Genomic DNA, 23,083 nt, shown 5'->3' on the forward strand with positions numbered 1-23,083 from the left:
TCAGGATGTCTAAGTGTTGTCGAACATCACGAGGGATAGAAACTTGTGTTCTTTTCTTAGTGAAAGCTGCGAGTCTCAACAGGGTTCGGCGGTATATGACTCTGCAACTTGTTGTTTTTATTGCTGTTTTGAGGTGGCCTAGTAAACGGTGTTTCCATGCGCTGCTCTGGGTTCTCCAGAAGCGGTTTAGTCATGTTGGCCACATGACCCGGAAAAACTGTCTGTGGACAAACATCAGCTCCTTCGGCCAGTAAAGCAAGATGAGCACGGCAACCCCAGAGTCATTCGCGACTGGACTTAACTGTCAGGGGTTCTTTACCTTTTTTATTGGCAGCTGCAGGGGCAAAGGAGAAGATGGAGTTGTTTGTGGAAATATAGGGAAGGGCCATAGCTCTTGTCTGAAACCCTGGAGAGCCACTGACAGTCAGAATTGACAGTACTGAGGTAGCTGAGCCAGTGGTCTGACTCGTTATAAGGCAGCTTCCTGTGTTTCTGTGCCTCAGGCCTAGGCAAAGCCAAGATTTGTGCTGTGGCCATTATTTATTTGGGTTTTTGGCCCTTCCTCCTCTCACCATCTTGAAATGGTAGGGAGCTCTTTGCTCTGTCCTGGAGCTGGAGGACAGAGTTGGTGCCCACTTGTTCCAGCTCCATCTTTTCCCTGGGAGAAGTTGCACCAGAAGTCTTTGGTCTGGGTTCAGCGTTATGCCCAACCCACAAGCAGGATATCAGTGCTCTCTTTCTCCTCATCTCCAACAATGGAGGCAGAACATAGCCATCCAACTTAGTAGCCATGGATGGCCTTATTATCCTCCACAATTTTGTCTAACTGCTTTTCAAAGCCACCAGAATTGATCCCCTACATTTTGTGGTAGGAAATTCCATAACTTAACTCTGTGTGTGTGAGAGAGGAAATGCTTCCTGTTGCCTGTCTTGAATTGCCCAACGTTTGGTTTCATTCAATGGCCCCTGAGAATGACCAGATTTCTAGTTATTCTACTGAGGAAATTCTTCTAAGTGGATTACTTAAACTCTCTGCCCAAGCAGTTTTCTCCCTTTTTTTTTGCCACCTCCATGTTTCTACCTGAAACACTTTCTCCCAAGTTGTCCCCTACCCCTGGTAAGCTGTCATGGCTTCCCACAAAGAATTGTGGGAACTGTAGTTTGTTAAGGACGAAGAGAGTTATTAGGAACCTCCGCTTCCCCTCACAGAACTACAGTTCTCAGGAGTTCTCAACAAATAGGGATTGATGATTAAACCACTCTTCTCTGTGAGGGGGAATAGGGGTCTCGTAACAGGTCTCAGGACCCTTAACAAACGACACCTCCCATTATTCTTTGGGGGAAGCTGTGTCTGTTTAAAGTGGCATGATACTGCTTTAAAAGTATCTTATAGATACAGTCATACCTCATGTTACGTCCACTTCATGTTACGTTCTTTCAGGTTACATCCTGCTGCGACCCGGAAATATCGGAAAGGGTTACTTCCGGGTTTCGGCGCTCAGCATGCGCAGAAGCAGCAAATCGCAACCCGCGCATGCGCAAACGTACCACTGCGGGTTGTGTTCTTTTCATGTTGCTAATGGGCCTCCGGAACGGATCCCGTTCGCAACCAGAGGTACCACTGTGGAGCTTGACAGTGAGGGGGAAGCAAGATAAATGTGTGAGGATTCAGTTAAGACTGACTGTGTTTCTCCTTGGCTCAACTAGATGAGGCAAAACATTTCTATTTAGGCAGTTTTTTATGAGAATAGCTCAGTTGGTAAAGTATAAAACTCTTAATCTGAGGGTTGTGGGTTCAAGCCCCAGATTGGACAAAAGATTTCTGCATTGCAGGGGGTTGGTTTCGATGACGCTTGTGGGCCCTTCGAACTCTGCAGTTCTGTGATTCTAAGTATGCTTTGCAGATAGTTCTGTACATGCGATTCTATCATTGGGATTGCGCTGTGCGGTTTTCTAAAAGTGTCTGGGGAGCGGGAAGAGGCAGGCCAGAAAATGCTTTCTGTAAATAGCATGTGAGATTTGCACTGAGGTTCTTCTAAAACCAGTTTTTAATCTGGCGAAAAAGGGATTCATCACTGCACCCCCCCCTCCTCTTTCTCTTTCTTTCTCTTCAGAGAAATACTGTAGAATCCTTTGCAAAGCAAAAGGCGCATTAAGTCCAAACCAAGAAGTTCATGTATAACCAGTCAGGCAGCCTGCTTGTTGCTTCTCTGCTTTTTTGAGTGCCACCCGCCACTTTGCTTAGTCACAGCTTTTGAACAGGCGCAAGTAGGTCAGCTGGAGCTAAGCAGCCTTGTGAAGCATGGATAGTATTTCCAGACCAGTGCTGTGCGGAATCGAAGCACGACACTCCCTCTTTTTGCTATGATTTGGTCTGGAGTGCTTCGGCTTTGACAGTCCGGTAGCATGTGGAACTTGCTGTAAGTCCCACCCCACCTTGAACATTTCTTGCCTGAACCTCTTAGAATCATAGAGTTGAAAGGGATGTTGAGGGTCATCTTATCCAGCCCCTTGCAACACAGGAATATTCAGTTGTCCCATACAAGGATCAAACCTACAACCTTGGCGTTATCAGCACCATGCTCTAACCCACTGAGCTATCCAGCTTAATTCCCTCTTGCTCAACGACACAACTATGGAATGCTCTTCAAAGTGAGGCCCACCCGTGGCCAACTTCTAACGCATTTTCACACCAGGTTAAACCTTCCTCTTTCCCTGGGCAGATGGCTTCACCTTGGCTTGGTCCATATGCTGTTGACATTTCTACTGTTCTGTTGCTGATGGGATTCTTGAGGTGGTTGTTTTGTTAGTGTTTCAGATTTCATAGATTTGTAGAGTTGAAAAAGAAATCTAGTCCAACTCCCTACATTGCAGATATCTCAACTAGAACATCCATGACAGATAGCCATCCAACCTCTGCTTAAAAATCTCCAAGGAAAGAGAGGTCATCACCTTCCAAGGTATTGATTGCCATATTTGCAACTCTGTAATTTGATTCGGTTGCCCAGAGACTATTTTTGTCTGGTGGCTAATGAAACAACAACTCGCCCTCAACACTTGAGTATCTCTTGCTTTCTGCACCTGGGCTTCACAGATTCATCTTTAGGAATATAGGAAGCCGCGTTCTATGCAGTAGGATCATTGACCCATCTCACTCTTGTTTCTGACACTGACTGGTGATGACTCTCCAGATGTTTGACTAAGGACCCTCTCGCTACCTGGCGATGTCAGCAACTGAACATGGGACCTTTAGCCTGATACTAAACTCTGATCTACTGTCCCCATCTTACCTCTTAAAAAGTTGCTCCAGAAGATTGGGAGATCTTCCAGAATGATGCTCTGTGTCAAAGAGTGAGCAGGCAGTAAATCACACCGTTTGAAGTTGGAGTCAATTCTTTATTAGCAAAAACATGGTCTCCACAGACTTGGCTGAGGGTCAGGCCTAATGAGCACAGCAGCTCATTCCCAGCTTGCCTTCATGGAATCAGTTGCCAGGATTGAAAGTGCCTGCCTCTCCACAGCCCTCCTCTCCAGGGCTTTCCTCAAGCAATCAGAGACTGTGCCTGCGTTCAGCCTGTCGCTGCTCTGCCCATTTCAGCCCTCTTCTGGTTCTGCTCACTAAGCCCTGTTACCTCTTCAACTTCCTATACCTCCTCCCAGTTTTCTCCCTCTGACCACCCATCGTTGTCCCACTCACAGGGCTCTGAGCCTTCTTTCCTTGGTGGTTCCCCAGTTGCTTCCTTCCACCATCCCTCTGTGTCCAACCAGCCCATGACATCCCGATGCAGTGCAAGGTGCTGTAGATGGAAATAAAAATTGAAAAACTCACCTTGAATTTGTAGAAATCAGCCCTTTTCATACCAGCTTGTCTACCGATTTATGGATTTATCACTAGCTTTTTCTAATTGATATTCAAAGCGACTTATGACTAAATAATTTATATTGCCTCCCATTTTATTTTCAACATGAACTTTATTTTCAGAACAAGTTTTGGGAAAGTACTTGGTCTCCAAAATGAGATTTCGATCAGCCTTAAATTGTCTTTGGAGCTGAATGTTGGAAGATAGGATTTGTATGGGCTTTCTGAAATACAGGCGGAATCACTGCTATCTCCCCGGAAAGAGTATTGTTTTGTTGATGTAGAAGGTAGAGATTTAAAATGTGCTGCTAGAGTATATTTGAATGAAAATGCTGAAAATCCCTGAACAACAAGCCTCTGCAGGGATATTAGAAACTTTTGGAGAAAGAACATTTCTGTGGGAGAACAGAGAAACAAAAAGGAGGAGAATGGCCGACAAGAATAAGGAAACAACAAGAACTGGACAGAAATGGGAAAGGGGACATTTGGGATATCCAGATTTGACAAGCTTATGGAATTAAAATTGGAGTTTCTACTCCTGGATATAAAAATCTGGATAGAAGAAATGGACCCTCTTCTCGATAGACTTTTTTTTAGGATTGGACATTCGTAATTAAATGATTGGACATTCGCAATTAATAAGACTGGCAAAGAATCAGAGGGATGTGTGTTTAATGTAATGTGGGAACTCCAGGAAGATATTAGAGATGGAGGGCTAGGAGGAACGTAACAGGGAAAAAGGGGAGGGAAAGTTGGAATCCAAAGGTTGTAAAATTATTATTTAATTTTATGTTGTCGTTTTTTATTTGTATTAAAGGGGGAAACTCGTGGAAGGGAATAGATCGAGCTTAGGGGGATGGGAATTACGCTAAACTGGGTAATGGAGGATGATTGCAATTTGGGGATAAGAATTTGTTGAACCTAATTGTTTATTTGGAAGATTTGGAATACATGAGGGGGTGGGGAGGGGAAGTCCTAGTTATTGGAAAAAGTTTATAAATTGGATTTAATTTGTTTTAATTTGGAAAACCTTAATAAAAATTATTTTTTAAAAAAAAAGAAAATGCTGAAAATCATGTCAGTGGTGAAAATAGAATGTTTTTCAAATCAGGTTGCCCTTTTTTTAGGGTGGGGTGGGAATGAAAAAAAAAATCAAGAACAAATTGAAGGCTCTGGAGATGGAAATAAGTGTCTGTATTTATTGTATGAAAAACACCTCTCCAAGATGAGATTTAAAGGGATGCTGCATGCTGGGTTTGCAAAGGGTAGGTGTGGGAAGCAATATTGGCTTATAAAGCTGTGAATTGACCCAGCAGAACCATCTGAATGCTCTCCACTATTCCCTTTCTGCAATAAAAGGATGTCAAGTCAAAAACTGAGAAAGAAATACTTTAAAATGCAGTGCATAACAATAAAACCACAGGAGAATCAAGTTTGCAAAGTACTTAAACGTGATATAATTAAGAGCTTGAAGAAAAGCTAAGGTGCAGTTTTCAAGAGCATGGCAGAGGTGCAAGAGCTCCATTTTTTAAAAAAACCAGGGCTAAGCTCTTAAGTATTTCTGACACCCAGTTCCTAAACCGGCTGGGTGACAACGTAGAGGTTAGGCCCGTTTATCTCAGTGATGCGTATTTTAGATGCTTTCAGTGCTGGCATCGCTCTTTAGCAGTGGGCGGTTGCAGCATTTAGATAGGGTGGTGTCTCAGAAGCTCTTGTGCAAAGTTAAGTGCTTTAATTTTACTATAATGGGTTTGGCATTGAGGCACGAGCCTGCGCTTCTCAGCACACTTTGGAAGGTGCTTGTCAGTGTGTACATAGCTGTGACTTTTTCGTTACCTTGCTTTGTTATCTTGCTTAGCGCAGGTGAGGCTGATGGAAGCTGTTGTCCAAAACACCTTGCGGTGTGCCAGGTTTGGGGAGGAGATAGTGTGGCAGATTGGAAGAGCAGCTGTAGTGTAACTTCTCAGAAACATACCCGTGTGTTAGCTCAGACATTCTTAGGGACCATGTCAGGGAGCAATCATTCTGATAAGATGAGGAGTGATGGTTAACCTGGCTGAATCCAACTGTTCTTCATGGTACAAATTCTTGTACAGTTTCTCAGCAACTATCTCGCGTGTTAGAAACTGGGATACAAAAGCTATTCACCCCATGGCTCCTGGAACCTTGACCGTGGGTGCAAAAACAAAATGTCTGTCATCACATTTTTTAAAATTCAGAAACACTATTTATTTTATTTTATTTTAGAAAAGCATGAATTAAATACCTGCCTCTTTTTTAAAATATATATATATATTTCAGCACTTTATTATTTTTTAGATTTGGAGGAAAACGTACAACTTTTGAGATTTATAAACAATCCTATGAAAACATGTAAACAGCTTAACTCTAAAACTTAACATAACTAGACTGGCTAGCCTCTCTAGTAAGTCGGTTGCCAGTCCGTAGCTTTTAAGTACCGTACATAATTTCATCTGGGCTCCATATCTCAGCGGCATGAAGAATGGAAAGATTGTCTCCAGGCAGAGGGCCTTCTTGGTAGTCACTTCCTCCCTTTAGATGTCAGGGAAATAAACAACTACAGTACCTGACTTTTAGAAATCTGAAGGCAGCCCTGTTTAGGGAAGTTTTTAATGTTTGATGTTTTATTATATTTTTACTATTCTTCTGGGAGCTTTTCAGAGTGGGTGGGGAAATGCAGCCAGGTTAACGACCTGCCTCTTTTGGTGCCATGCGAGCCAGGTGATCCATGAGGCACCAGAGGCATGTGTCCTTTGGTGCTGCCCTACCCCACAGATCAGCTGATTTGTGCATGTATTTTGGTGCCGTGCTGCTGAGTGAATCAACTGATTCACGGGGCAGCGCAGCACCAAAAGAGGCATGTATTTTGGTCTGACTGGTGCAACATTGCAGCCACGCCAGCAAGGCAGATGCTCTGTCACGGAGCTACTGCAGTCCTTCCCTATTAAGGGAGGGGGATCACTTCAGACACCCACCTGTCAGTTTGGATCTGGTACTGCTGAAAGCAAGCTGTTGGCTGAGCCCACACAGAGGCTGGATCCAAAATGGAGCTTCGACCTGCCATTCTTAATAGCTGCACCAGTGGAACTTCTGCCTGTCATGCAAATATTAAAGGTGCAGGAGAGCAAAACAAATAAACAAATGAAACCAACCACATGGCATATCTAGTTGCACATTGTATCTGGGCCAGTAGCAACATCACATTGTTGACTTGCATGAGTTTGAACAGGTGTACCTGCCAAAGTTTTCCATGTTCACACACCTCATAAAGGCGTAGGAGTTGCACTAGGGTAAATTGCATGTTGCAGCAGCAGGGAGCGGGGGCTAGAGTTCAATCTTTGTCCTTTTCTACAGGGAAATATAACTCTGTAGTTGACATTTTTTGTTTTGTTTTGCTGCTATTGCATGTGCATATTTCCTAAAGCAATGTGGCTTATATTCTGCAAGCTGTGTCCTAGGCCTAGAGCCCATAAATTCAGCTTGCAGCTTAATGAATTGGTCCCTTATCAAGTAAATCATGAGTCCTGGGGAATTTATATGTCTGATTGCTTTGCACTTTTCTTTCTGTTTACCTAGCCTTTCGTCTCCATTACTGCGCTAATAACACTTAGATTGAGATTGGATGCACTCATCTAAATGCTGTGGGAGCTGTGGGGGTTGGTTGGTCCCTTTGAGCCTATCATCCCACTGAACATTGCCTGGAAAAGAAAAAGTTGGCATGTAAGACCTTTTTAACAACAATAAACACCAGGTGCATTCAGAGACATCAGGTCACCACTTGCTCGTAGTGCTGTATCCGTTTACTTTTCACTCCAGCTATTCCATTAAAATTTGCTAAGATGTAAAGCCCTCAATGAGAGAACACCCCAAAGTCAACAAGAAAATTCTGTGGGTGTCCAGTGTTCTATTACCAAATCCAAAAATGCCAAAAAATAATAATAATTGGGGTGTGTGTGTGCTCCCTCAACAGATAAAGCCAGAGTGGCTTTATCTGTGGCTATCGCAGAAACATGCTGTGGGATCTTCCATTTCAGGCTCAGGTTGTATATATGTTTAAAACCTAGACATACCTAGACAGCATCTTAAAAAGCAAAGACATCACCTTGCCAACAAGATCCGTATAGTTAAAGCTCTGGTTTTCCCAGTAGTGATGTATGAAGTGAGAGCTGGACTATAAAGAAGGCTGATTGCCGAAGAATTGATGCTTTTGAATTCTGGTGCTGGAGGAGACTCTTGAGAGTCCCATGGACTGCGAGAAGATCAAACCTCTCCATTCTGAAGGAAATCAGCCCTGAGTGCTCACTGGAAGGACAGATGCTGAAGCTGAGGCTCCAATTCTTTGGCCACCTCATGAGAAGAGAAGACTCCCTGGAAAAGACCCTGATGTTGGGAAAGATGGAGGGTGCAAGGAGAAGGGGACGACAGAGGACGAGATGGTTGGACAGTGTTCTTGAAGCTACCAACATGAGTTTGACCAAACTGCGGGAGGCAGTGGAAGACAGGAGTGCCCGGCGTGCTCTGGTCCATGGGGTCACAAAGAGCCAGACACAACTAAACGACTAAACAACAACAACATCATAAAGACATCAGAGTCTCTGCTGTGCCTCATTTCCAAAAGGAAACACGAATCCCTGGGTATCTCACACCACTTGGAGATTGGAGTCGTGTTCCTATCATGCGCGTTTTGAAACCACAGCGTTTTGAAACCTGCAGAAACTTTTCAGAGAACTACAGTTTAAAAAGTGAAAGAATGCCATCGTTATCCCAGTACAGTGGTACCTCGAGTTACAAATGCCTCATGTTACAAATGCTTCAGGTTACAGACTCTGCTAACCTGGAAGAGTTACCTCGAGTTGAGAACTTTGCCCCAGGATGAGAATGGAAATCGTATGCCGGCGGTGCAGCAGCACGCCTCTAGTTAAGAACTGTTTCAGGTTAAGAACAGACCTCCAGAACGAATTAAGTTCGTAACTAGAGGCACCACTGTAATGTGTTCAGGCTAACCAGATCCCTTTGAGAGATGTTCAGACGAAGGCTCTTTTTGATTACAAAATGGCATTTGGGAGCTAAGAGGCTCAAGCAGATTTTCAATCTTTCACTGATTTGCTAAAACAGTCCTCCATGAATAATTTAGTTGTTATTATTTCAGCAGTAAGGAGTGTTTAGCTGGTGTGATGTGATCAATAGTATTTTCGCCTGAAGCCTTATGGATTATGTATGGCCCACTTGTGCCTTTTTATCCCAGGGACACAAGGCATTCAAGCAATCTCTTGTAGGCAAGCAGTATTCCCGATTGTGTGTTGTTTGGGGAAGTTTTTCATGTTTGAAGATTTATTCTGTTTAATATTCTGTTGGGAACCACCCAGAGTGGCTGCAGAAACCCAGCCATATGGGTGGGGTATAAATAATAAATTGTTATTGTTGTTTTTATTGCTCTCGATTAAATTTGTAATTAAGGCCTTTAAAATTCAGAGGTGACATTGATTAAGAAACCAGAGGCCTGTTTAGTCCACCATTGTGATCCTACAGTGGCCAACCAAACCAAGTTAACATCTGGTTCTTGCATTTGCAGAGATGGAAAATAAAATAGCCAGTTTTATCCTTCTCCTCCCCCAAGGCTAGGGGTCAGGTTGAAACCTAAAGTACCTGTCCAGGAACATCCTCATATGATTGTCTGCTGGCTCCTTCCACATCATATTAAGACTCCTCCCCCCACCCCACATTGTAAAGGTAAAGGTAAAGGGACCCCTGACCATTAGGTCCAGTCGTGGCCGACTCTGGGGTTGCGGCGCTCATCTCGCTTTATTGGCCAAGGGAGCCGGCGTACAGCCGGTGGCCAGCATGACTAAGCCGCTTCTGGCAAAAGTACACGGAAATGCCGTTTACCTTCCCGCCAGAGTGGTACCTATTTATCTACTTGCACTGTGAGGTGCTTTCGAACTGCTAGGTTGGCAGGAGCTGAGACCGAGCAATGGTAGCTCACCCCGTCACGGGGATTTGAACTGCCCACCTTCTGATTGGCAAGTCCTAGGCTCTGTGGTTTAACCCACAGCCCCACCTGTGTCCCAGCTCACACACATTGTAGAGCCCTTTAAACTAATTTAGATTCAGTTGTATTTGTTTTGGGAGTGGTTGCTGCTGCTGCTGCTCCCTGCCTGTCCCATAGTGGTTTGGAAGGAAGGGAGTTCACAAAGTGCTGCTGGTCAATTAAAGTGCCCTGCTTGTCATTTTAGGAGGTGTTTGGGGATATTGTGCTTTAATCCTCTTTTAAAGCCAGTTTTGGATTAGTGCCGCAGTTCAAAGAACCTTGCATGTAGCAGCAGGCTATGAACCCAGTACTAGGCATCAAACTCCAGCTGCAAAATTAATTGTTGGTGCTGGACTTTGGGGGGGGGCTGTAGAGGGAAAATACAGTAAGTTTGCCAGCAAGAAGCTTGCCTTGAGGCATCATGTACCGTATTTTTCGCTCTATAGGACGCACCGGACTACAAGATGCACCTAGTTTTTAGAGGGAGAAAAACTTCCTGTTTAACCTTGTGCAGCCTCCCCCTGCTGGAGAGGCTGCACACGGCTATGGCAATTCCCCCACCTCCCGCAAAAGCCCACAGGAGCCGCACACACTTTTAGGAGCGTGCAGGTCCTGCGGGCTTTTCTACGAGGAGGGGGAAGGGACTGATTGGCCGCGTCAGTCCCTTCTTCCTCCTGGGGGAAAGCCTGCAAGAGCCGCGCGAAGCTTGTGTGCAGCTCTTGGGGGCTTTTCCTGCCTGCCTCCCCCCTGCATTCGCTCCATAGGACGCACAGTCTTTCCCCCTTAGTTTTTAAGAGGGAAAAAGTGCATCCTATGGAGTGAAAAATACAGTATTTGGTTCCTGTGTTTCCTGTGTGCCCCCTCCCCAATTCCTTTCACCCACTTCATGTTGCATCTTTTTATATTGTAAGCCTGCCTTGTTCTTCTGTCAATATGTAAGCCAGCCTGGAAGCTTCCAAAGACTTGGGTATAAACAGTTTCATTAAGCAAGCAGAAGCAAATTAGAAGAAAACGAGCGCTGCCAGATTGTTTGTCTCTGTTTAAACATCTGTGGTAGATGCAGTAAGTTTGGGCAAAAGCCAGAAGCTTTGGAGATGGTCTGCAGAATTGCATTTGTTTTGAGTCAAGCTGGAACTTCTTCAGAAGAAATAATGCAGACATTCAACTAGGGGACATCTTCAAATAGAGGACTGTCCTTGAGTGCTCAATGGAAGGACAGATCGTGAAGCTGAGGCTCCAATACTTTGGCCACCTCAGGAGAAGAGAAGACTCCCTGGAAAAGACCCTGATGTTGGGAAAGATGGAGGGCACAAGGAGAAGGGGTCAGCAGAGGACGAGATGGTTGGACAGTGTTCTGGAAGCTACCAGCATGAGTTTGACCAAACTGTGGGAGGCAGTGGAAGACAGGAGTGCCTGGCGTGCTCTGGTCCACGGGGTCATGAAGAGTCGGACATGACTAAGTGACTAAACAACAACAAGTCCTTGGTAAAGTAGGGCATCTGGGCACCCTAAGTCTTGACTGTGTGTGGTGGGTGCTGGGTTGCAGCCAAAGGAGTCCATAGGAACCTGGTTGCCATTTTGAGAGAGACTTGGAGCATATCCGCACTAGAGACTTGAAACTGGCTTGATTGCCCCTAACACTTAATTCCCAGTGTTGTCACCATTTTGTAGTTCCCAGGATTCTTTGGGTAATAGTAAAAAAAAATTATAAAATGGAGTTTGAAGTGTAGGTACACCGTTTGAATCTGGGTTAAAAAGATGTTTTGATATTTCTTTCTGTGACAGTATAATAAAAATGAATGTAAGCCACCCGTTGGTTTAATGGCTGATGGGTCAAAGCCTTCACCATGTGGCAGAGGTAGATGACGGGTTAAGGCAAATGTGACTCCTGGTTGTCCAAGAAGTCTTAATTACCTAGGGCCATTCTGTCAATTAAGTCTCACGCTTGCCCCCAGATTAAGGAAATGCCATCCCATGAGCATGCGTGTGTCAGATTCCACTTCGCTCAGTTGGTCACATTTAAAAGATTTGCATGAGTGAACTATACCTAGGTGTGTGTCAATGCATTCCTAAATGAGAACCACTCCTGTTTGTGGCTGTAATAATCCCTTATCAGTTTTGGCTTCTACTGTTGTGGTTGCACACATCCTGAGCCTAAAACATGACTTCCTCTTGGAAACTGCCTTAAATGTTTTCACTCAGCGTGTTTACTGGAAGGCACGGCGTCATCCTATATAGGCCATTTGTGAACTCGTTCTCCTCATCTGGTCAGAACAGCTCCATCCACATACAGGAAAGAGTTACTGTTTTGCGAAAGTGCCCCAAAAATTAAGAAGAAGAAAAAAAGAGGGAAACTAAAGTAGGGGAAGAACCTCCAAAACAGCTCACAGAGGATTGAACATGCTCAGTGGGCATGGAATGCTGACTGATGGTTAGGGTGGCAGAAATCCAGAGGGAAAGGAAAATGTAGGCATAGGCAAACTCAGCCCTCCAGATGTTTTGAGACTATAATTCCCATGATCCCTAGCTAACAGGACCAGTGGCCAGGGATGATGGGAATTGTAGTCCCAAAACATCTGGAGGGCCGAGTTCACCTATGCCTGGAAAAATGGAATGGAGTAACCTATCTGGCCAGGGACAGCCTAACTTCTGTGTAACCTCTAGGTTAGATTACTGCAATATGTTATATGTGGGGCTGCCCCTGAATACATTTTGGAAACTTCAGCTGATGCAGAATTCGACAACCAGGTTGCTCACCAGGGCAAGACGAGTTGAGTATGTAACGCTGATCCTGGCCCAGCTGCACTGGCCCAATTCAAAGCTTTGGTGCTGACCTATAAAGCCTTACATGGTTCAGAACCTCAATACCTTAAGGTCCAGTCGTGGCCGACTCTGGGGTTGCAGCGCTCATCTCGCTTTATTGGCCGAGGGAGCCGGCGTACAGCTTCCGGGTCATGTGGCCAGCATGTCTAAACAAAGTAAATACCACAAGTCTGAAGTCCACTCACCCCTGAATTATTAGATGCTTTCCTGTGTGAATATACTCAGATTCAAGTGTGGATTTCATGAGAGCCAGTGTGGTGTAGTGGTTAAGAGCGGTAGTCTCGTAATCTGGGGAACCGGGTTTGCGTCTCCACTCCTCCACATGCAGCTGCTGGGTGACCTTGGGCCAGTCACACTTCTTTGAAGTCTCTCAGCCCCACTCACCTCACAGAGTGTTTGTTGTGCGGGAGGAAGGGAAAGGAGAATGTTAGCCGCTTTGAGACTCCTTAAAGGGAGTGAAAGGCGGGATATCAAATCCAAACTACTACTCCTCCTCCTCTTCTTCTTCTTCTTCTTCTTCTTCTTCTTCTTCTTCAGCTCATAGTAGTGAGGAATGAATGTTCCCCCAAAATATCTCCTTTATATACATTATTTACACAATGGGCCGCACCTGATTGGCTAATTCCGGGATTCTCTCGTGGGCCAATCAGGTTGCGGATTCACTTTCACCTGGAGCTGGATTGGGTGGCTCATGCGGATCAATCAGACTTCTGCATTCTGAATCCTGTTGTTCTAGGATCAATCAGACTGCTGCCTTTTGGATCTTATTCAACTCAGTACATAACACTGTGTAGTCATGGATTGCTCAGAGTATCAGATGAGAACTTCCGAATTCTCCATCTTTCTGGAAACAGGGGCCACACTGCACCAAATGCAACAACTCCTAATGGACACGGGTGGTGCTTCTTCCATTCTGTTGAGGGGACACTCATACTGCTCCCCTAGATGATTTCAGTGATGGAGTTGGGGTATAGGGAGCCCCAGGTTCTGTACATGACGCAACAGTGAGAGAACAATGGGTTCGAAAGACTTGTTCCCCTCACTTGCATGTGCTTTTGTTAACAAGTTAATTACTGTTTATGAATCGCAGTGAGGTGCTCTCACGAAGCCACAGCATTTAAGGTTGCTTTGTATCTTTGGAAAGGCTTTCTCCCCTTGCGTGCCCTCGCTTCACCTTTCCGTTGGTAGGGATTTTTGACTCTGTGCCACGCTCTTCTGGCTTGGGTGATTTGTTAAACAATTTAATTTGTGAACTTCGGGGTGATTTGCAGACGGGCATGAGTGGATCTGAAGAAGAATGAAATCCTAATGGAACTTTGCCATGATTTAAGGCATTGGGGGGGAGGGGCTTTGGGATTGCATATTATACCCCCACCTTGCACCCCCTGCGCCCCAAGTCCATCAAGCACAATGCCCTCTCCACCTCCTGCTACTAAGAGAAAGCTGGCCATAACCAGCAGTTAAGGATAAGAATCAGCATTGTGGTTAATGCGAATGTGGGTTCAGTCTTTACTATGATTTGAATCAGTCCTCGCCATTGCCTGGATAGGCAGGGAGAATGTGCAAGGAAACAATGAAGGCTGCCGTAGCTTTTCCACTGCCCAGCTCCATTTTTCAAAAAATCTTCTCTCCTGAGTGGTGGTGGGAATTGAGCAAAGAGGAAGAGGATGACTGAGAAGGAGCAACAGAGAGCTGTGATCTGCCACAAGCTCCTTTCTCGTTGAAGTGCTTATCAGACCACAATGACCACTGGTACTGGTCCCATGGTTTGAAACCACGGTTTGAAGTTGGTTTCAGGCCGCCTGCTGAAATGCACTTCTGTTATATAGCGGGGGGGGGGGGGGAAGAGTGTCTTGGTATTGGTGGAGGAAGGAGAAGCATTGATGGAGGAGGGCATGGTTGGCACTCCCTTACTGGTAAAGTTGGTGGAGTCTACTGGATTATTCCGTAGTGATTCATGAATTATGTGTGACAACCTGGGCATGTTGCCTGTTAGAAGAACACAAGAGGAGTAGCTTTTGCCTTGAAAAATAGCAACATGCTGGCTGCGGTTTTATCTATGACAAGCGGTGAGATCAGTTGCCAAGCCCTGATAAGTGCCCCATAATCATAAAGGGACCTGCTTATTGCAACAACCAGTCCATACCTGGGAGTATACAACCTGAGTAAAGGTTTGGTTATGGGGCAGGAGTGGCAAGATCTACCACTCTCTCCCTCTGTTGGCTCTTGGTTTGCATTGGTGGCTTGGGACCTGTGCTTGCTGCTTGGGGCTGATGGCTTTTATTGTGCCCAACGCAGTTGAGCTGTGCTTGGCCACCTTCACGTCCCTAAAATCTATGTTTCGCCATAAAATAACATGGCAACTGCCGAGAGATGGGAGGGGACCTTGAAAGTCACACTTTTGAGCCTGAGTGGACTAGTGATTTTTTTCCTTTTGTGTGGATGTAAAAGGGAAGCCTGTTTGTCCTATATGTGAGGATTCTGCTGCTGTGCTGGTTTTTATTTTTTTATTAGAAAAGGCTTTTGTTCATATCCTGGTCCCTTGGTCCTGCCCACTGGCTGTCTGGTCCCACTTGGGACTAGTAAACTGACTAGTAAACTCAGAAGAAACTCAAAGCAAAAATTTGCGGAAAAATGGGATGGTTATAGAATATATGTTCAAAAATACAATAATAGTTTTGACTCCATGCTAGCATTCGAGTGATAAAGGAACTAAAAGGAGGTGGACAACAATTAAGGATTTATTATGTTTTTAGAATGTACAGTGGTGCCTCGCAAGACGAAAAGAATCCGTTCCGCGAGTCTCTTCGTCTTACGGTTTTTTCGTCTTGCGAAGCAACCCTATTAGCGGATTAGTGGCTATTAGCGGCAAAGCGGCAAAGCGGCTAAGTGGCTATTAGCGGCTTAGCGGCTTAGAAAAAGGGGGGGGATTCGTCTTGCGAAGCGCCTCGAAAAACGGAAAACCCTTTCGTCTAGCAGGTTTTTCGTCTTGCGAGGCATTCATCTTGCGGGGCACCACTGTATTGGAAAATTTATATAGAAAGGTTTATTGTTTTGTGTACATTCGATTGTAAGATAAAATATATGCAAAGGGACTTGACAGGAAGTCAAAGTTGAAGAAAAGATTTTGGAAGATAAAAGGGGAAAAATATTACTTTCATTATTACCATTTTGTGTGCGGGTGTGGGTGTGTGGGTGTCTGCACATATGTGTGTTTTTGTATGGAATGTTTGGGAGGAAATAAGACTGTAAATAACAAATAGCAAACTAAATATTGATGTATGTAATTTTTATTTCTTAATTATATTTAGTGGTGGTATGGCTGTGTTGTTTTTTGTAACATAAAATCATTCAATAATTTTTTATTTTTTTTAAAAAAGATACGAATTTGACCCTCAGGGTGAAAAAGCTTTCATTTATGTGTCCTTATTTAGCACAATTATATCCCACCTTTCTTCCAAGGAGCTCGAAGTGGTGTACGTGGCTCTGCCTCTCTCCTATTTATCATCACAACGACCTTGTTAGGTAGGTTGGGCTGAGAGAGACAGCCAAGGTCAGCCAGTGAGCTTAATGGCTGAGTAAGCAGTAGGACTCTGCTTTCCCAGGTCTTAATCCAACACTGCAATCATGGCACCGCACTGGCTCTCCACTGCTCTAATCGAACCCTTTCTCCAGTTTGCTCAAGTATTTTCTGAGTTTGGTGGAAATGAGTGAACCTTCAAGTCCAGGGCTCCATAGGTGGCGGTTTAAGGAATTCATCAAAAGCTGTAGGGTGTGTTGCTTGCTTTTTACAGCTCACGTCATCTTGGATCCCTGCGGAGTTCGTGCTTTTTATTTGTTTTTTTAAACTTCTTAAAATCAGCATGGCTCCTCGTGGATCAAGTGGGTGGTGTTGGAAGCAATGGTGTTGCCTCAGTTCCTTTTTCTTTCCTCCCATGTGGAACTGCCTTGGCAAAGAGAGATGATGAAATATGTAGGAGTTTGCTTAGCTGTGGGTCGGCAAGAAACCGTAAAACTCAAGCCAAAGTAGGCAGATGGACGGTACTCCATTTCCCATTATGGAGGTGGATACGTAGAACGATTTACCAATTAGCATTCTGTTACCAATGCACTATTTGTTGATAGAGGCTCTTTGGACTCATTTCACTGTGCACAAGAGAATTTATTTGAAAAATAACATTTGTTATAAATGTATTTAATAAGGTTTGCCAGGGCAATGCAAGAGACTCCACCAGGTGCAGGCTGTACTTACGGATTTTTCTCTCTTTTATGTACTGTCACCCTTACTTTGAATTTATTCCATAGTTTAACCTTTCCAAGCGGTTCACAGCTGCAGTTCTGGCTTTTTCCTAGTTGACTGATCTCCAGGTACCAACTGAGTGCAACCATTGCCCTCACCCAGGAAATCAGTTTAGCCACTGGGGGGGGGGGGGGAATGTGCTTATGATATGACTGGTTTTTAATTTTTCTCTGTGTGGTCGCTCATCATTCCTTATCACTTTGGGTAAAAAGTGCCCAAAAAGTTGGATATAAATGATTAAGGCAAACAAATAAGACAGGGTGTATAATATCGGGATCCAAATGTATCAAATGGAATGCCCAACTTTTATAGATGAAACTACGAATATTTTAATGGGTTTCAGTATGCAGATGCAGAGGGAAAACGTGCTTGCGTATTGGGGTGATACCTTTGTAAAATGATATACTCCGAGAATTTAAGTCCCCTTTCATTTTCTGAATAGGATATAGTTTGATGGAGAGTATCTTTTGGCTTGGTCTCTTAGATCTATAAGACCTTGTGGAACTTGATCAAGGCGCACTGTGCAGAATCTCCTTAAGTAAAATAAATCCATATCAAGTTGTCATCCAATCTGCCCAATTTTTGTAACAGTATTTTTTATAAGTCTGCTAGCTGCAGCGGCGTAGCGTGGGTTGTCAGCACCCGGGGCAAGGCAAGTAATTTGCGCCCCCTAACCCGGGGCAAGGCAAGTAATTTGCGCCCCTAACCCCTAACCTGCCGCCGCTGCCAGCTTCTTCTTGCTGCTGCCTGGGCTGGGGTATTTACGGTAAGGTAGCCACGGTGGCGGTGGCGGGTCCGTGTCAGGTGATCTGAGGCGAGTTGCCGCTGGCGCTGCTGCCCAAACGACGCCGCTTGCCCGGAGGAGGAGGAGGGCAGACAGGCGAGGAAAATGCAACATGGCCCAGCTGCTGCAGCAGCGGCGGGGCTGTGAGGAGGGGCTGCCTAGCGCGCCCTCCGCTGCCCTGACGCGTGGGGACCGCGGTGAGCACTGAGAGCCGCTGCCTGCTGGACGCCTTCAGCCCGGACGTGCGCACAGCTCGTCGGTTCCGCGAGACATGGGGCTCTGCTACAGCCTGTGCCCGAGGGTCTTCGGCGACTCCGGAGGCGGCGAGCGCGCCCCCCCCAGATGTTGCGCCCGGTGCGGCCGCCCCCCTGCACCCCCCATGCTATGCCACTGGCTAGCTGTCAGATACTAGTGTGTGGTGTGATAAAAATAAGAAGCAATTGCATCCAGTCATTAATGTGCCCCTGTCATGGACACCATCTGATAACAGGTCAGGACCTGTGGTCCCTCCTATATTGATGGACTACAAGTCCCATCACTGGTGCCCATTCATTGGCTGTGCTGGCTGGGGCTGATGGGAGTTGGAGCCTAACCGCATCTGGAGGGCCACAGGTATCCCATCTATGGCCTAATGGAATGCATGAAGCGATTATGCTTGCATATCCAGTGCTGCGCTGAAATCACATTAAGAATCCTAAAATTAAAATACCGTGTGTTAAAATATCCTGAGAGTGAATGGAATCCTGACAGACATTCTTAATTTCAGTATTGGAAGCTGCTCTGTATCAAGTCCATCTATTGATCCGTCTAAGTCAATATTGTCTCTGCTTGCAGTCATTGACTCTTCAGAATTTCAGATAGGAGTGGACACCTTCTGCAGTAGCTAAGCTACAACTGCTCTCTTTAAGAGAAGGGTCTTCTTATTTATTTATTTATTTATTATTTATTTATTGCCGACTTTGGAGGCTATATCTTCATGTTACACCTTTCTGTGATCATCTTTGGTTTATGAAAACATAAACTGAACCATATAAATATTTGTTGTTGAATGATGAACGGGAAATTCAGCTTTACGTGCACAACCCTGTTTTGCTCGGCTTCTGCCGCCGTTGTTGGTGGCCAGGTCATGTATGCAGAAACTCGCCTTATAGTGAGTGAGTGTTAGATGGTAAGGCCCAAGACCAGTCCAGTTGCAGGTAGTTCCAAGGGTGGAACGGGTGATGCAGAGGTATATTGCGTGTATGACATCTGTATGGTTGTTGCAGTTACACTGATGACTGCAACACAGAGCATGAATTGGGGGAGGATGTTAGAATTCCTGCTCCATGATTGCAGTCATGGGATTGTTGTCTATCACATGACGGTATATGTTTTGACTCCACAGCATGGGAAGTGATGGAATCAGGATGTTTGTGTTACTGTGTTCCGTGAAGTGGGACTATTGTCCTTTGTTCTTTTTCTCTTTGCTGTCTGATGCTAGAGAGAGAGGGAGCCGTGTTGCAGTGCTCCGTGTGTGTTTATATGTAAATAAAGTAGATTAGCCAAAATGCTGAGTTGCTGAGGTCTGTCACGCAATGCTGCAAAGACTCTACGGATCACTAAGTGTGCCGGTGTCGGTTGGCATCAGTCGCTGTGATGTTTGGGCAGAAGAAAGCTTTTGAAGCTCCCGAACGATCGACCAGGATGGAGAGAACATGCCAGTTGGGCATGTGTCTCTACCAGGGTCCTACTCGAGTGACGGCTGAACTCCTGACAGTGAGACTACATGTCCGTCTAGCTCAGCACTGTCTGCACTGACTAGCCAGCAGCTCATGAGGGTTTCAGGCAGGGGATATTCCTGGTCCCCCCTGGAGGTGCTGAGGACTGAACCCTTGGGCCTTTGCATGCAAGGCCTCTTGAACTGTGGCACCTTCCTCTTGGGTCAGCAGACTGAAGAGATCAGCTCTATCAAATGGCTCCATGAGATTTATTTTGACTTCCCTTGCCGCATGGTTTATGTGAGAGGTGTCTGCAAATGACTCTGGGCCTACGTCCCATTATTAACAAAAAAAGGCGAAAGGAACAAGAGAGGAAAATACAGCTACCTGCTTAAAATGCAAACTCCCCAGTATGAATAGTTGGTTCAGTGGAACCAAACTTTTATGTAACTCCCAGATATCTAGATGTGACACTTGAACATCCTCTTTCCACCCTCCTCCTTTTTCTGTACAGTGTACTGAAAAAGGTGTTTTTCCTAAGGGGTGAGTGTCAGGTTCATCTGAGTGAGCTCATGAATCCATAAACAGTCTGGCTGAGATCTCAGAAATACATAATTCTCTTTGTTTCTTTCTCCTGCACTTAAAAGGATCTGGAGCTAATAGTGCCTTGAATTTTTGGGCAGCAGATATGCTGAAGCTCCTTGGAGAATGGCTGAGTGTGAGAACCAGAAGTAAAGATTTTAGCTTTTTCTTTGCAGAAATTTCAATTTCTCTCCTATCACTCTATGCGCCCCCCGATCTCCTCTGCCTCAGTGGGAACGTAATTTCGTGCCTGTCTGCTTTGTCACATAAACACCCCTCTCCCCATTTTCCTTGATATTCTGCTGTAAAATCATCAGGACAGAAGTTTGTTTTGATAATATCACAATGGTAAAGAATAGCTTGAAGCAAAAGGGATGCTTTACGCTTATGCTCTCATTCACCACTGAACGGCCTCATCCCTAGCTGTTATGTGTGTGAAGATCACTGTCTCAAAAACTTGTCACTCACCACTTTTTATAGTAGCGCCTTTTCCTTTCCCCCTCTGCCTTTGGCTTTGATGACTCAATAAGAAGAAATGGCTGCAGAAGACTGTTTAAATGTGATTTTATGCTTTGGCGTGTTTGCCCAGGTAATTGGGTTAACCAAGGACAACACGGCCCGGACAATTGCTGCATGGTTGCTCCTTTTAATTCTGCATTGCATGCAAGCTGCCTCTCTGCAATGAGAGAATGGTTTGCCACTAGGGTCATACCTGCAGAGAATTTCTTTTGGTGTGGGCGATTTAGTTATAAAGTGGGGGGGGGGGAGTGGAGGGTTTCCCCATGGGAAAGCTTGCAGCATTTGGAATTTTTTACTTCAGAGAAAAGGAGAGCAAGAGGCTGACATGATAGGAATTCATAACATTAAGCGTAGCACAGAGAAAGTGGGTAGCTAAAAAGTTTTTCTCCCTCTCTCATAACACTGAAACCCGTGGACATCTCATGAAGCTGAATGTTAAAGGATAAAGGTAAAGGTAAAGGGGCCCCTGACCATTAGGTCCAGTCGTGACCCACTCTGGGGTTGCAGCGCTCATCTCGCTTTATTGGCTGAGGAAGCCGGCGTACAGCTTCCGGGTCATGTGGCCAGCATGACTAAGCCGCTTCTGGCGAACCAGAGCAGTGAATGGAAACACCGTTTACCTTCCCGCCGGAGTGGTACCTATTTATCTACTTGCACTTTGATGTGCTTTTGAACTGCTAGGTTGGCAGGAGCAGGGACCGAGCAACGGGAGCTCACCCTGTTGCCAGGATTCGTACCACTGACCTTCCGATTGGCAAGTGTGTTGTAAATGGGGTTGCCTTTGAAAGTGGTTAGTCCAGATTATGGTTGCAAGATGAACTGTGATTGAGTGCTAAAATACATTTTGCCAGTGATTTGTCATCTTTGCTAGCTTCCATTTCTGAGCCTAGTTTCTGGGTTGAACCACATGTAGTGACCCTGTTATGTACTGAAGTTCTCATCATGGGCCAGCAGGGGAATACTGTAGATAGTTTTCACTCAGGTCCACATATGCAAATAAGGAATTGAAAGTGACGTTCAGTGATTGGATAGTTACAGAAAGTTGTTACTGTTGCGTTGTAGTGGAGCTCTATATAAGCAGGTTGGCCGACCCCTTCAGTTTAGTTCTGTTCTGTGAATAAACAAGAGCTGTTTGAAGAATCGCTGTGTCGTCTGATATGTTCACCCACAACTTAACAGACCCAGACCTTAATATCTTCTTCAGAGTGCCCCTGACAGGTAAGGTGCAGCAGATAGCAACAGGTGATGAAAGGGCCTTTTCAGTGGTGGCACCCCAGTTGTGGAACCCTATCCAAAAACTTCCCAGGCCTATTAAATCGGTGTTCTGCTGTTTGCAATCTGATTTAGCCCGTGCCTGTATTCCCCCTTTGAAATTTTATGCTGTGTCATATTTCATTTCTGTATGTTAAAATTGCTTTTTTTACGTTACGGTTTGTTATAGGAAAGCCATTAAATGTTGTAAATTAAATAAATTCATGTGTTAGTTCTTTTTGAGAGGGATATTTTTTAATGTCATATTAATTACATTGCATAGCATTCAACTGGCAAGCAATTGGGTAGAATCCTGTCGGCATGCTTTTCTGTATATCTGCATGACTAAGAGGTCTAGAGACTTGTTTTAAAGATGAAACATGGGGGGGGGGCAGTGAATGCCCCTGAAGGATCCAGATCTTCAAAGGTGCCTCCCTGTGGTCCAGCCCAGCAGGTATTTCTGAAGCAACATTATTCTCCTCCTCTGATGTTGAGAACTGGCGCAGCATGCTTGAATGGCCCCTCCTTTCTCCCGAGCATAATTAAGAGTCATTCATGAAGTCTTAGGTCCCTGATTAGCAACAAAACGTTGCCGTTTGAATATGTTTTCAGAGTTACAAAGAAATTAAAATTCAGCTGGACAAGTCGAGCTTAATGAAGCTCTGTCTTTGTGTCTGTAGTTTTGAGTCATGCTCTTTCAGCTTCTTGCTAATTCTTAGCTTTTCTTATTAAAGCAAGTAGATTTTTTCCAGTCATTAGTGTGAATTAGCAAAGCGGTTATTCTTACAGTAAGCACTTGCTGCCCATATTTTCAAAATACGTGCATTAAACGTTCTGGAAGAAGGCCAGCATTATATGACTTGGCTGCTTATGCTGAGTTTTAAATACTGTACACAGAATATCCAGTTCTTCAGTTACCAGAGGTGAATGGGTGGCCTCAGTTAGTGCCCCCCCCCCTTTAAGAAGAGTTCAGGCTAAAATTGAGGAGAGTCAGGTGTTTCCAGTGTGTGGATTTTCTTATTTACCTCCCCTCGCTCCAAATAATTAAAGTGTTCCTTTTAAAACATGGTGGTGGTCAGAAAGACATTGTGTCCAGCCATTTCATATGTCTTGTCCAATACCAGGTGGTTTCTCTGGCATATAGGAAAAGCAAGAGCTACCAAAGTTCAGTTTGCAAGAGCTATCCTTGGGGTGCCCAGTTGTGGCACTCGTGCGTACC

General features: G+C 44.9%; 1 protein-coding gene across 3 annotated transcripts in view; it reads left to right on the forward strand.

Annotated features, from left to right (window-relative positions):
• The window catches only part of MYO5B (myosin VB), a 296,838-nt gene that overhangs the window by 24,938 nt on the left and 248,817 nt on the right, over positions 1-23,083 (forward strand). The window lies entirely within an intron of this gene.

Source organism: Podarcis erhardii, assembly GCF_964252035.2.
Source record: "Podarcis erhardii genome assembly, chromosome: 11".
NCBI lineage: Eukaryota > Metazoa > Chordata > Lepidosauria > Squamata > Lacertidae > Podarcis > Podarcis erhardii.